Source organism: Eptatretus burgeri, chromosome 11 (genome assembly GCF_056783735.1).
Source record: "Eptatretus burgeri isolate ZD-2024b chromosome 11, Ebu_testis_v1, whole genome shotgun sequence".
Taxonomy (NCBI): domain Eukaryota; kingdom Metazoa; phylum Chordata; class Myxini; order Myxiniformes; family Myxinidae; genus Eptatretus; species Eptatretus burgeri.
The window spans coordinates 97,698,325-97,712,281 of record NC_140971.1 but is presented as its reverse complement, the minus strand read 5'-3'; the positions used below and the strand labels follow the sequence as shown (position 1 = coordinate 97,712,281).

At 32.3% G+C, this 13,957-nt stretch overlaps 1 protein-coding gene across 5 annotated transcripts in view; it reads right to left on the bottom strand.

The window, feature by feature from the left end:
- Positions 1 to 13,676, bottom strand: part of LOC147017726 (uncharacterized) — a 422,376-nt gene extending 408,700 nt beyond the window's left edge. For all 5 annotated transcript variants that reach the window (XR_015049613.1, XR_015049614.1, XR_015049612.1 and 2 more), the window contains exon 1: positions 13,635 to 13,676. The gene's annotated coding sequence lies outside the window, so the exon portion shown is untranslated. The remainder of the gene's footprint in view (positions 1 to 13,634) is intronic.
- Positions 13,677 to 13,957: the final 281 nt, after the last annotated feature.

Here is a 13,957-nt window from a genome sequence, read left to right as displayed (position 1 = left end):
TATTTATTAAAATACCGAATACCCTTTTCTTGAAGGTATGCTTGGACACAGAAATGATAATTTTCTTGAAGCCTTCTTGCTGTCATTTATGTATTAGAAATATATGTTAGAATAATATTATGGCACGAAACACCTCCCCATCTTCCCATAGTTAAATCATTTTGTATTTCCTTACTTATTATATATAATCCTGTTTTTTCTGTTTTCATGAGATAAACAAGGGCAAAACCATTATTATATTTACCCTTATTAAATTCTTTTATTTGTTGTTTACTAATCGTGGCTCCACAAAACTCATTCTCGATACCAAGTGGATAATATTCTTCCTTACGAGACTGATTTAATTGTTCCAGGTCTTCGAGGTTAATTTTAAATGACCAATTATACCCTAAATCATTCATATCATACCCCCATTGTTCTATTCTCATACAAACGATACGCCCTTCTTTATAAAAATTTATTTTAATTCGAACTGTGAATTCTGTATGACCTGGAGATAATATCAACACTTCTGTATCTTTAGAATACACAGCCGTTTTATTTAAGTATATATATTGTGATAAATCGCTTAATCTCACCAAGTCATTCGCGTCAGTCGGGCTTGGATAATTTTTTAATTTATAAGCATTTTTCATGTTAATATTTTTGTTTATATTATATTTATGTCGTTCAGCCTGTGCCTTTGTGTAATAATTTGATAAATCAATATCCAGTTCTTGAGATACACCAAAGATAGAACCATCTTTACCAACATAAGTCATTTATATTAGATTAAAAATAATATCATAAAATTTTTTATTTTTGTTGAGTTGAAATAACACATATAGACATAATTGACCACAACACTTGGAATTTAATTCTTGGACTTGAAATGTTTGATAAACACCATTCTGTAAGAATTTTATGACTTCAACAGGTGGTGGAAGACCAAAACTATCAAAATAATATTTGTCTTGACTATTAAAAATACAAACCCAATGAGAACCGTTCCCATCATTATCTTCTAAGTTCATAATAATATTCTTTGTATGTTTCGACACATTTGTTAATTCATCTCTCATACAAATAACCACATTATGAATTTTTAATTTCTTACAATATTTGGCAAGTTGTAAATTTGATGTTGTATTCTTTCCAAATTCTTTCAACCACTCATCAATGCTCATTTATTTATTAGAAAGATATAATCCATTACCTCTTTTCGTTAATTTTACACCTGCTTGTGCTATAGAAGAAAGCATATCTCCAACTAACAATCTCGCTTTATCAGGCAGACCTTCAAGTTTTTCAGCAAAATCTACAATTACACCACTTCCACTAATTTGTTTCTCCAACTCTTTGTTATGTCTTTCCAATTCTTTTTGAGCCTGGAGTTGAGCCTTCCTTTCGTTGGCAGTTTTGACCGCTGTTGAAATACCACCCGTCAATGCTCCAACCGCACTTAAACCAGCAAATAAAGGAATTAGAAATGGGAGAAATCCTCCACTCGTCTCTCTTATTGAATATTTTTTCAACATTGGTTTTGTCATTTTAATTTTAAGTGAGCCAGTGTCATTCAAGATTTTAACCTGTTCTCTTGTGAGCAAAACATCAATTCTTACTGCTCCTTTTCTCTGAATTGTATTAACGTTAATCGTACAAGGCTTTTGATTTTGAACACAAGATGATAGTTTATGAAGATTGATTTGATTAACATATACCCCAGTTGGTACTTTGCCACTCATTTATTTAACAAAAAAATTATGTGAGACTAATCATCACACCATTATCTGTATTAATCTGCAATTCTGTTTCTTCCAAAAGCAAACAATATGTATCAACTTCTTCACTCTCTCCTCTTTCAATGTATAGGGAAGTATCCACTCGATTAGACTTTATAGTTTCTTTTTGAGCGCTCAGGTCAAACGTATAGATTGTATACAAACTTTTAAATGCTGTCATATCCAAAATAGGTTCTTTATTTCCATTACTTTCACACACCTTTTGGTAAGACTTGTATGCTTCAGCAAAATCATTTTTTTCCCAATTAATTTCCAATCTATCTCGTGGATAAAATGTTCCATCTAGAGAAACGCGAAGTTGTTTCACCTTAGCATTATCACTCAATGCATTATTCTTATCAGTCGCAGTATCACCATCTGGCTTTTTAAAAATCATCCACAGATATCGTGGCTTTCCTTCCAGAACACCCAAATTCCACGTGTAAGTAGTTTGATTGAGTTTAACGTGTTGACATCTTCTTTTGAGGTATGATACACTGAGTGGTTTTTTTGAGTTAAGTCTTCGATTCAACATCTCTTCTGTTTTAAGATTAGGAGTATATTCACTGATATACCAACTCATCTCCTCAATTACAAATTTATTCTGATCACCAAAAGCATTACCAACACCAAAAAGCAATCTATTTTCATTATCATTCCTTTGTAGTTGAAATCTAATTTTAAGACCATACAGAACTTTATCATAATCACAAAATCCAAATATACCTTTAAGAGGAACTGCCACAGTAAAACTATTTTCTGCTTTTGTATCATCATTATACATTCCTTTCCTTTGAATATATCCAGGGTCTGTGTTTGTTCCCGTTGACATATCAGGAATAAAACCTTCGACAGACCCCTTTCCCATTCTATCACTGAATGTATAGAGTGTAAATTTCATCATTTCAGATACAGCAGAGACATAATCAACCGCTTCAACTTCTTGTGTTCCAATATACAATCGCACACTATCAAACATTTTCCAGAAGAAATCATTTACAAGTGTAGCGTTTGTGTTATTCCCAGCCTTAGTGAATTTAAATTTACACAACAAGAAACTTTCGGAGAGATTCAAATAGGTTTGTTGATTATTTATTTCAAAACTTTTTGTACCATTTGTATTCCAGTCTGTTCCAGTTATTGCATTTACCTTGAAGTAATCTTCTTTTTTAGTGGAGTTTGAGATAATAATAGTATCATCCAAATCATAGATACTATCAATTGCTTCCATACTTGTATTTATTTAGGAAAAAAGATGTTAAAACTTTTGAAACCCTGATCCAAGTATTTGAATTATTTTCTGTCGTTCTTGGGGGACAACTGAGTTTTACCTTTCTTAATTTCTTTTATTGCTTGTAATTTATGAGATTCTTTCTGAGCATCTTTTATACTCTTTACAGCACCTGCTACATTTCCCACAGCAGAAGCAGTTGAACCAATTAGGTCTTTATGTTTAAGAATAGTTGAACCAATACCCATGAGAGTATCAATTATCCCATCTCCTCTAAATTGATGTCCGACACCCCTTTGTCTCTTAGGTTTATAGTATCCTCTACCAAGATACATACCTTCACCCTTGTAGTACGGGGAAAGGAACATCCCATCCCCTGTAATTATTTTATATTTTCCCAACTCGTGCTTCCTCACAATAACCATCGTATTTATTTATTGAAAAACTTCACGTAGGTGAATTCTGATGGATATAACTTCTCCATTAAAAGAAATCACACGATTATCTTGGTCGGTTATCCTAAAATTTACTCTGTGTATGGTTTTTCCTGACACAGGTAGATAAACCAAATTTTTAGGCTCCATATTGAATTTATAACCAATTGGGGTTGAGTATGCGCTGAATGAAAATATTGTATTTGTTTTTAATCCATCATTATAAGCACCATCAATCAAATCACAGTGAATTAACACCGAATTTATTCCTGAGGATATTTGAATGACATTATCACTGTAAAACGTCCCATTAGTTTCAATCTTTTTGAGGAGAAACCTAATAACTCTCTAAATGAATTATCAATTGTGAAATCAACCTTGTAGTTATTTTTAACTTTAATCGTTGATTTTGAAGTATGTTTTTGAATGTTTATAACAATATTTTTTGGTTCATCACCCTGTTCTTTCATAAGACGAGCAATTTCGGAAGATATTTGAGAAATCTCGTATGCTCCGGGTGAGACTGTTATCGTTTTGTATCCACTTCCCGGATTATAACTAAACTTGTCATTTTTCTCGGTTATATTAAATAAGGTATTATAAGTCTCCATGGACAATAAAGATGCCTCATATTCTTTTGTTGTGTCAAGTTGTAGTGGGTATGGGAATGAAGATGTGTGGTCGCTTGTTGTGAAATTAAAACTCAGGATTGTGCTTCTCATCTTATTTAATATGAGATAAAATGTCTTTATATTGAGATTTATTAATTATTTTCATGTTCATCAACTGGTCTAAAATGGCTGATGCTTCATTAAAACAATTGTTATTTCCAGCCTTCTTACTGCCGAACAACAATAACAGTCTATTAACTAATTGCGATGGGTCATTTGGAAGAAAACTAATACCTGAACCAAGGATACTTAAAGCCTGAATAATGTGTTTCTCCTTCTCATTCTTCCTACTTTTACCAGAAAGAATAACCTTATAATTTAGAGTGTTCAGCAAATCAATATATACTCTATCATCATTATTTTCCATATCCAATGGTTTATCAATATACTTTGATTCATCCCTCACAGTTGAACCTTGTCTTCCATCTTTTGTGAGAAGAAACATTAATCTCGGAGTTAGTTTAACAGGGGGTTGAGCAGAACTTAAGAACCTTAATTCATCATTAAATATCAATACCTTTTCTTGAACAAGATGAAATATTGCTGGTTGTTCTGTTGGAATGAGTCCTGCTTTGGTTTTTGAATCCGCTGAATATTCATTGTTTTGAACAGCATTCACAATATAATCAGGGGGTTGATTAATCTCTTCCAGTTGTTGAAATAAACCTTCATCATGTTCTAATTCTCCAATATGCTCTAATTCTTCCTCCGTCATTTGACTGAAATCTTTTAACATTTGAAGCTTTCTAGGAGTATATTCTACTGTGGGAACTGTGGAAACATCTTTCATTTTTTCTTGGGAAGTTTTTAAAAGTGGTTTAAAAAATTTCTCTTGTTTTTTTCAAATGCTTCTTCGCCCGTTAGTTTCTGTCTGCGTTTCTTCTTTATGTCTTCCTGTTGTTTTACAACTTTTGAAACCAACTCTTGATGTTCCTTAAATCTTCTTGCTCTTTCTTTTGTATCCATTTATTTATTGTAAAATATCATTTAATGAATTGTAAAGATCAACAGGGAAATTTTCCTTTTCTTCATCATTCAAGTAGATGTGTTCAAATAAATCCTTTTCTTTAAATATTTCATCAAATTCTTTATTAACATTAATGCGAGTTGTAATTTCTTCTTCACTAATCCTTGCATCTCTGCTTTTCATACGTTTGTGTTGAGTTTCTTCATCAACATCAAAACCGAATGATAAAATCTTCACTCCGCTCAGATATTTAATAATTTGTCTCGTTCCTTCTGGATTAGTTTCTAATATCCCAACACCACCAGATTTTAGTTTCTTTAACTCACTCTTACAATGTGAATATTTTGTTGTACCAAGAGAAACCTCCTCAAATATTTGTCCTTCATTCCTCAATCGCATATGTTCCTCCACTGAAATATAGTGATAATCTTCACCTTTTACTTCTCCAGGTCTTATTGCTCTAGTTGTTGTTGATACAATGCGTATCACGGGGTGTTTTTTAAGTAAATTTACAATATTCTCATTTGTACTACACAAGAACCTTGATTTATGAAAGTTTTTTCCAGAAGCAGATTTACCCACAAGATTTATAATAATAGTTGTCATTTATATATGTAATTGTTTATAAAACAAAAAATATATCACTTAATATCTCATCTTGTTTCACAACAATATATTTATATTTTTCAGTCGTGTGCTTCATATAATCCTCAAATTTCTTTTTACTACATAATGTAGAACAATTATCTCTCCAAAAATTATTGATATCTATTGAATTTAACTTGAATAAAATAAAAGTATTAGCATTGTTTCTGATGGAACGACGAGGAAGTTGAAAGTACGATTGACTAAGATAAATACAATTACAAGAAGAATGTCTCCCTCTTGTGTAGTAGCTGTCCATTACCGTTTGGTTTCTCTCATTAACACAATCATCAAAGATAACGAGGTTCTTTTTTGATTTATCCAAATCTTGGGGAGACGGTATATCATCCGTATTATCACTAAGAATACAAGTTATAAGATTTGATTTCTTTTTACATCTCTGTGTATCACAAAATAGTTGAATTATATCTTCAATGTTATAATCATTTAGGTTTTTTTGACGTTTAAATAAACCTATTATATCTTCTTTTTGAAGACCAGCATTAAAACCTTGTGAGAGTAGTTGATACTCTGGTTGAAAACTCGACTTTGTGAAAATTATTAAATTATCATAATCTAAAAAGTTGGGAGTGAGGAGCATTTTTAAAAGTAAGCAGGTTTTTCCACATCCACTTGAACCAACTATGAGACATCTTAATGAATTTGGGAGATTTTTATGGTTGTTAAATTTTATCTTATTTTCCCAAATAGGTAAAAAATCATTCATTTATATATTTGAAAAACAGGTTATTTAATTTATTATTGGCTTTTTTAGAAACTCTATATTTTATCCTAAGTTCAGGTTTAATTTCAAGATAATCCATTATTTTATTTATACAATATCTTGTGTTGATATTTCCCTGAAAATTACATCCATGAATAATATACAACAACAATCCTTTGAACATTTCTCTTATACGTTCAGTTTCTTCCCTTGTAAGGAAAGGTGTGTTATCATCCTCATACTTTACATTCATTTCTCTAATCAATCTTGTAAAGCAATTCATTTTTGGTGTAAATCTAAAAGAATTATTTTCCTTTTTATATTTTTTATTATCATTAATTAGAAGATAATCACAGAATATACATTGTTTATAGGCTTTTGACTCTGTGTTTAATCCCTGTCTTTCACACGCAGGACAATTCTCAAATTTGTCATATGGAGAATCAGGAAAGTCTAGCATATTTATAAAGTAAAACTTTACTTAAACTGAAATTCATCTATACTTTCAGTTGTATATTACCATCGATATCGATATACTTTTTTTCATTATCAGATTCAACGACAACATTTTTTATATTAAAGGTAATTTTAAAATTATCATTAACTACTATTGAACGAAATGTCATTTCACCTGATATATTAACATCCTTTATTTCATCAAGATTTACATCTTTAGGGTTGTTGAAAAAAATACAAATTTCTCCTTGCATATTACAGATGGTCTTATCTTTTCTTTCTAAAGCTTCATCCATGAGGTTTTTGTTCTTTGATACTTTTTCTTGTTTCATTGCTTTTTCTAGTTTTGAATATATTACTAGAAGGAGAGGAGAAACTTTTGTTAGAGATACTTTAATTGATGTTCTACCAGGTATACTAAAAGCCCTTCCACTGAAGGAAATTGAAGAACTCATATTATTTACCATAATAGTTTTTATCCAATAGTTGTTATATTTATCTTTGTTCAATTTTACATCCTTGACATATTTCTCAGTATCTTTAACAGATGAAGAGATTGATTGAAACTTGTCTTTTGTGTCTTGAAACATTGTATTTATTAAGTGAAAAAGTTGGAGGATAAAATGTTTTTAAGCACAGATTCACCTATAAATTAAACGAAATTTTCATCAAGAAAATTTTAGTTTAAGCAAAGTTTTATTCTATAAATATGGTGAATACAACGTACTGCGATGTTTGTAATCACGAATATAAACATTATAGAAAACACCTCCGAACCAACAAACACACATTTAATCTATTTCATCAAATATCTCCTCTTGAGTTGGAAAGAAAACATTGTGATATCTGTTCAAAGGATGTTTTGAAGAGTAGTTATAATCAACATCTTCAATCACAAAAACACAAGAAAAATGAGTTTAAAGTAAAGGGAGACTATGATATTGAAAACACTGATGGGGCATTTAAAGGGCATATAAAAATAAGGATTTTTCAATTTGGAGAACCCGGTCCATCATCAATAGCTGAATCAATTGAAATAGTGAAACCCGATGTTGAAAAATTTATTAAAAAGACATTAAAAGAAATGAAAACTTTAAAGTTTTATATGGGAGTGAAAATGAATATGAAAAGACAAGATGAAGAACAAACTCCTTATATGAGAACAGATCTTCATTTTATAACATCATTTCAAGATTTTTTGAATAGTGGGGTTTATGAAGAACTATCAAGACAAGAGGAGGATGTTGATAATACAGTGGTAGGAAGTGGATTCAATATTAAAAAAATCATCTTTTTAGATATACACATTCTAAAAATCAAACCCTCTTAAAGGTTCTACTTATATTGAATTACCAAAAGAAATAAAACTAAAGAAGGCAGTTGTTAATATTAAGAACAATGATAATAAATGTTTTCTCTGGTCTGTTCTTGCTCACTTACATCCACCAAAATGTAATTCAGAAAGAGTAAAACAATATATGAAATATGAGAATACCTTGGACATTAAAGATTTTAAATTCCCAATGCCACTAACAGATATTCCTAAATTTGAGAAAAAGAATAATCTTTCTATTAATGTATATGGATTAACGGATACAAACAAAGTTCAAATATTAAAAATTTCAAACAACTATAAAAATGAAGAAACACACATTGACCTTTTATATTTTAGTGTTGGAAAGAATTCACATTACACATACATCAATAATTTATCAAGATTAATCTCTTCTCAGGTATTCAGAACAGCAAACAAAATATATCCTTGTAAGCGATGTCTTAATTCATTTCATACAAAAGAACGATTAGAACAACATTCAAAATATTGTAGTAATCATAAATCAGCTGTAATTACAATGCCTAAACCTGGTGAAAAGATTTATTTTGAAGATTATAATAAATCTATCATGCACCCATTTGTGATATACGCTGATTTTGAATGTATCCTTAAAAAGATAAATACTGCTTCTCCTAATCCAAAAGAACCATATACAAATAAATATCAAAAACATATTCCTTGTGGTTTCTGTTATTATATCAAATCATCTGTTGGAGAAAAGTATAACAAACTTGAACATTATCGTGGAAAAAATGCTTCACAAGAGTTTGTAAAACGATTAGAAAAGGATTGTATAAGACTCACTAAATTAATGAAAGAAACAAATGAACCGATGAAATTAACCAAAGAAGAAAAATTAGAATTTAGAATGAACAATATCTGTCATATTTGTGAGGGGGAAATTAAGGAGTCTAAAGTTAGAGACCATTGTCATCTTACTGGTAAATATAGAGGTCCCGCTCATTCCTGTTGTAATCTTAATTATAAATTACCTTCTTTTATTCCAGTCTTTCTTCACAACAGCGCCAACTATGATACACATCTATTTATAAATGAACTTTCAAAAACACCAGGGAATATTTCTGCTATAACAAACACAAGTCAAAAGTATATTTCATTTTCAAAAATGATGTTCACAAAACCTTTAACTCGTATTAGGTTTTTAGATTCTTACAAGTTTATGGGAACACCACTAGCCTACCTCGCATCAAATCTAAGCTCCACGGACTCTTTTCCAAATCTTAATTCATTCTTTCCAAAAGAGGAAATTCTCACTAAAGAGGAAATTCAGATTAAAGAGAGAATTCAAAGTAAAGAGGAAACTCTAATTAATGAAGAAATTCTAACTGAAGATGAAATTCTAATTATAAAGAAAATTCGAACTAAAGAGGAAATTCAGATTAAAGATGAAATTCTGATTAAAGAAGGAATTCTTACGAGAGAGGAAATTCAAACAAGGAATGAAATTCAAAGTAAAGAGAAAATTCTTACAAGTAAGGGAATTTATCCTTATGATTATATGGATTCATTTATGAGATTTAAAGAAACACAACTTCCTTCAAAAGAAAGTTTCTATAATAACCTTTATGAAGAAGAGATAAGTGATAAGGAATATAAACACGCACAAGAAATATGGAAAATATTTAAGATAAAGAACCTTGGAGAATATCACGATTTATATCTAAAAACAGATGTTTTATTGTTAGCTGATGTGTTTGAGGCTTTTAGAACACTCTGTCATAATAAAAATTGTTATGGATTAGACCCTGCCCACTATTTCACAGCTCCTGGTTTAGCTTGGAGTGCAATGTTGAAAATGACAAAACAAGATATAGATTTAATCATTGATGTGGATATGCTTTTGATGATTGAGAAGTCCAAGAGAGGTGGAATATCACAAGTATGTTCAAAAAGATATGCTAAAGCAAATAATAAATATCTTCCAAATTATGATAGTGAAAAAGATAGTAATTATTTGATGTATTTTGATGCTAATAATTTGTATGGATGGGCAATGTCTCAATCTCTGCCTTATGGTAAATTAGAGTGGGTGGAAGAAAAGGATTATGAAAAGGCTTTGATGAATATTGTTATTTCTTCTCAAGAGGAATTGAATGACGAAGAAGAAGGTTATTATTTTGAAGTTGATTTGAGGTACCCGAGTGATCTTCATAATAAGCATAAAGATCTTCCTTTTGCATGTGAGAAAGAAACTCCAAAGAAAGAATGGTTAAGTGATTATCATAAAAGTTTTAATATTAAAGGTAAATCAACAGAAAAGTTATTAACAACATTCTATGATAAAGAGGGATATGTTTTGCATCAGAGAAGCTTAAAACAGTTTTTGAGAGAAGGATTGAGAGTAGCTAAAATTCATAGAGTTTTAAAATTTAAACAAAGTCCTTGGGTGAAAAAGTATATTCAATTTAATACAGATATGAGAGCAAATACAAAAGTAAAATTTGAAGGGGACTTTTATAAATTAATGAATAATGCTGTATTTGGAAAGACTATGGAAAATGTTAGAAACAGGCAAAACATTAGATTCGCAACATCTTGGAAAGAAGCTTCGAGATTGATAAATAAACCAAGTTTTGAGAGAGAAGAGGTTTTTTCAGAGAACTTTTCTGCAATTCATATGAAAAAGGAAAGTATTGTAATGGATAAACCAATTTATATTGGAACAGCAGTTCTTGATTTATCAAAGATATTGATGTATGATTATTTGTATAATGACTTAAAGAAAGAGTATGGTGAAAATGTTTCATTGTTGTATATGGATACTGATAGTTTTATCCTAGATATAAAAACTGATGATGTTTATGAAGATATGAAGAAAAATATTGGAGTATATGATACAAGTAATTTCAGCAAGAAGAGTGAGTTATTTTCCAAAAAGAATGAAAAGGTTATTGGTAAGTTTAAGGATGAGTTGGGTGGAAAAGTAATGAGTGAGTTTATTGGATTGAGAGCAAAGGCATATGCTTATAAGTATGGTGAACAGATTGATAAGAGGTTAAAGGGAATAAAGAAATATGTAATAAAGAAATCAATAACTTTTAGAAATTATTATAATTGTTTGATGAATAAGAAAGAAGAATATAGGAAAATGAATACAATAAGAAGTTATAAACATAACATATATAGTGAAGAAGTAAATAAAAAGGCATTAGGAGCCTTTGATGATAAGAGATTTATTTTAGATAATGGAATAGATTGTGTTCCATATGGATATTGTATGATAGAGTGTATAAAATAGATTATGTTTTAACGATGGGAAGATGGGTTAGGGTTTTTAAGGGCGACCGCCGCGTTTTTTCACAATATATAAATGGTTAAACCAAGTATTAATCAAACTAAAGAGTGGAGAAAATCTCAGTCTTGGTATATAAATGGAAAACATAATGAATGTGAAAAATATCAAATAAGTCTTATTGAAAAAATAACTAAAACAAAGGTAAATAAAACAAATAAGCGAATTAATTTAAAAACTAGTAAGTTAGAGGATGTAAAGAAAAAAATGAATATCCTTGAATGGACTGAAAACTTTGATGGTTATCAATTGAACAATGAAAAAACAATTTACTATAATCTCAAAATGATATGTGGCTCAGGAGGTGGTCAGATGAGAGCATTAAGAGAAGTTTATCATTTCGTAATGGCACAAATGGGGTATCTTAAAAAATATAAAGATTCAAATGTTTTGTTTGTCAATATTTTAGATGGGGATTATTGTGCAAAGAAAATTAAACTATTGAAGGAATTTGAGCATGAACAAATCTTTATAGGTTCAATGAGTGAGCTGTTCAACCCCCAGGTGTTCAATTCAATGAGGTTCAACCTCCAAGTTAAAAGGGGAGACAAATAAATATACCTTGGGATAAAAAGGGGATTTATTTTTAGGGAAAAAAATATGAATCGCTGAAAATCCCCCATTCATTTACATGGGGAAAAGTGAGCCAGAATCAGTATTCTTACCCTACTAAGGTTGACAAACAGGACAAATACTTAAAACATCCTGAGATACCTCACTGTTCTCTGTGTTCCACTAAGTCGGCCAGTGGAGCAAGCGAAGTTACCACATCCACACACGACTCTGGTACCACCAAGGGGTTTCCAATGTGAGACGTACCTTGGAGGTCCACCGAGCCTGACATGATCTGGACCTTATTCTGCTCCTCAGCATCAAAGGCATCAACATTTGACCGTTTTTGGCCTTTTTTCCTGGTATCCGTAACAGATACCTCCATATCGTCCACACTGTCCAGTACAGTGGATGGTAAAGGAGAGGAAGCAACCACTTTCACTTCCTCGTTTGGTGGGGGTGGATTAATTACGTCACGATTACACACCATCTCTCCAACGCCGGTCGGGGTGGACGAGTCCAATTCGTCGAACACCTCAGCCGGTGGGGGGGGGGGCGGCGCTAGGCTCCCGATTCACCTTGTCCCCATTAGTTTGTGGTGAGGAAGAATCGTTCCTCACCGAACCTTCACTTTCTTGCGGTGTAACCACATTGGGACAAACACTCTTCACGTGCCCGTAAGCTCCACGCGCAAAACACGTCATAACTTCTGAGGAGGCAGACATTTTATATTCAAACCCGTCGATTTTTACACTGAGTACAACATTCAGTGTTTTCCCATTTCCAGGTAGTATCATATAAACCACTCTTTTAAAGGACATGATGGGTTTAAATTTATCACCAACATGACGCATCGGCACCATTGAGATCCTCAACATAACCTTACCGAACTTTTTTAACTGGTTACACAAGTCCTGGTTCCTTATAAATGGTGGAATATTATTGTTAACTTTAACTGTTGGGGCCTGCAAAGCGAACACAGAGAGGAAAGTGTTCAGTTCGATGAACAGGCCATGCTCAACCACCGTGGCGACCATGTGTTCCTCCGACACAAACACCACAAATTCTTATTCATGCGACAAACAGCACGAATATTATGTAAACCAACGATGTTACCAATGGCAGAAAGCACATCGTTAAGTTCCACCTCACTGGGAGGGAAGCAAAAAACAGCGTTTTTACGAGTTAGTGACTCGAACATCTCGACACGGAAACCTTCACCCGCCATTCTAACTGAAGAAAACAAGTTAGTAAACTTTATCGAGAGAAATAAGGCGTTTTCACAAACACCAAGAAATCAACGATTGAAGTTGAGAATTAACAAAGAACACGGTCGCAGTGAACGAGAAAAACCTCCCCCGGCGGCCATGACAGGCCTTCGGCCTACGATTTTCGACACGAGACCGTGGGCTGTTTCTCTCTTTCTTCTCCAGACAGGAAGGAAAAAAACATGGGAAAACGTCACAAGTAGAAAACGAACACATGGGAAACGAAAAATGGGGAAAGTGGAAACACCAAACAACACAGCAGAGGAGGGGTACTCACGACACGAAGCAAGGAGCGGCCATGACAGTACACACAACGTACCAACAGCCAGTCGGGGGCGGGCGGGCGAGAAAGAGAAAGAGAAAGAGAGAAGAGAAGAGAAGAGGAGAGAGAGAGAAAAATGGGTGGGGGAAGGGGAGGAAGCAGAGAGAAAATGTTATGCTTTATGAACACACACACACACACACACACACACACACACACACACACACACACACACACACACACACACACACACCCGATATTAGCAATTTTCCAAGATTCGGCAGGTTGGAGTCAGTGTGATTACCGACTACAGTATGTACTGTGTACAACCCAGAAAC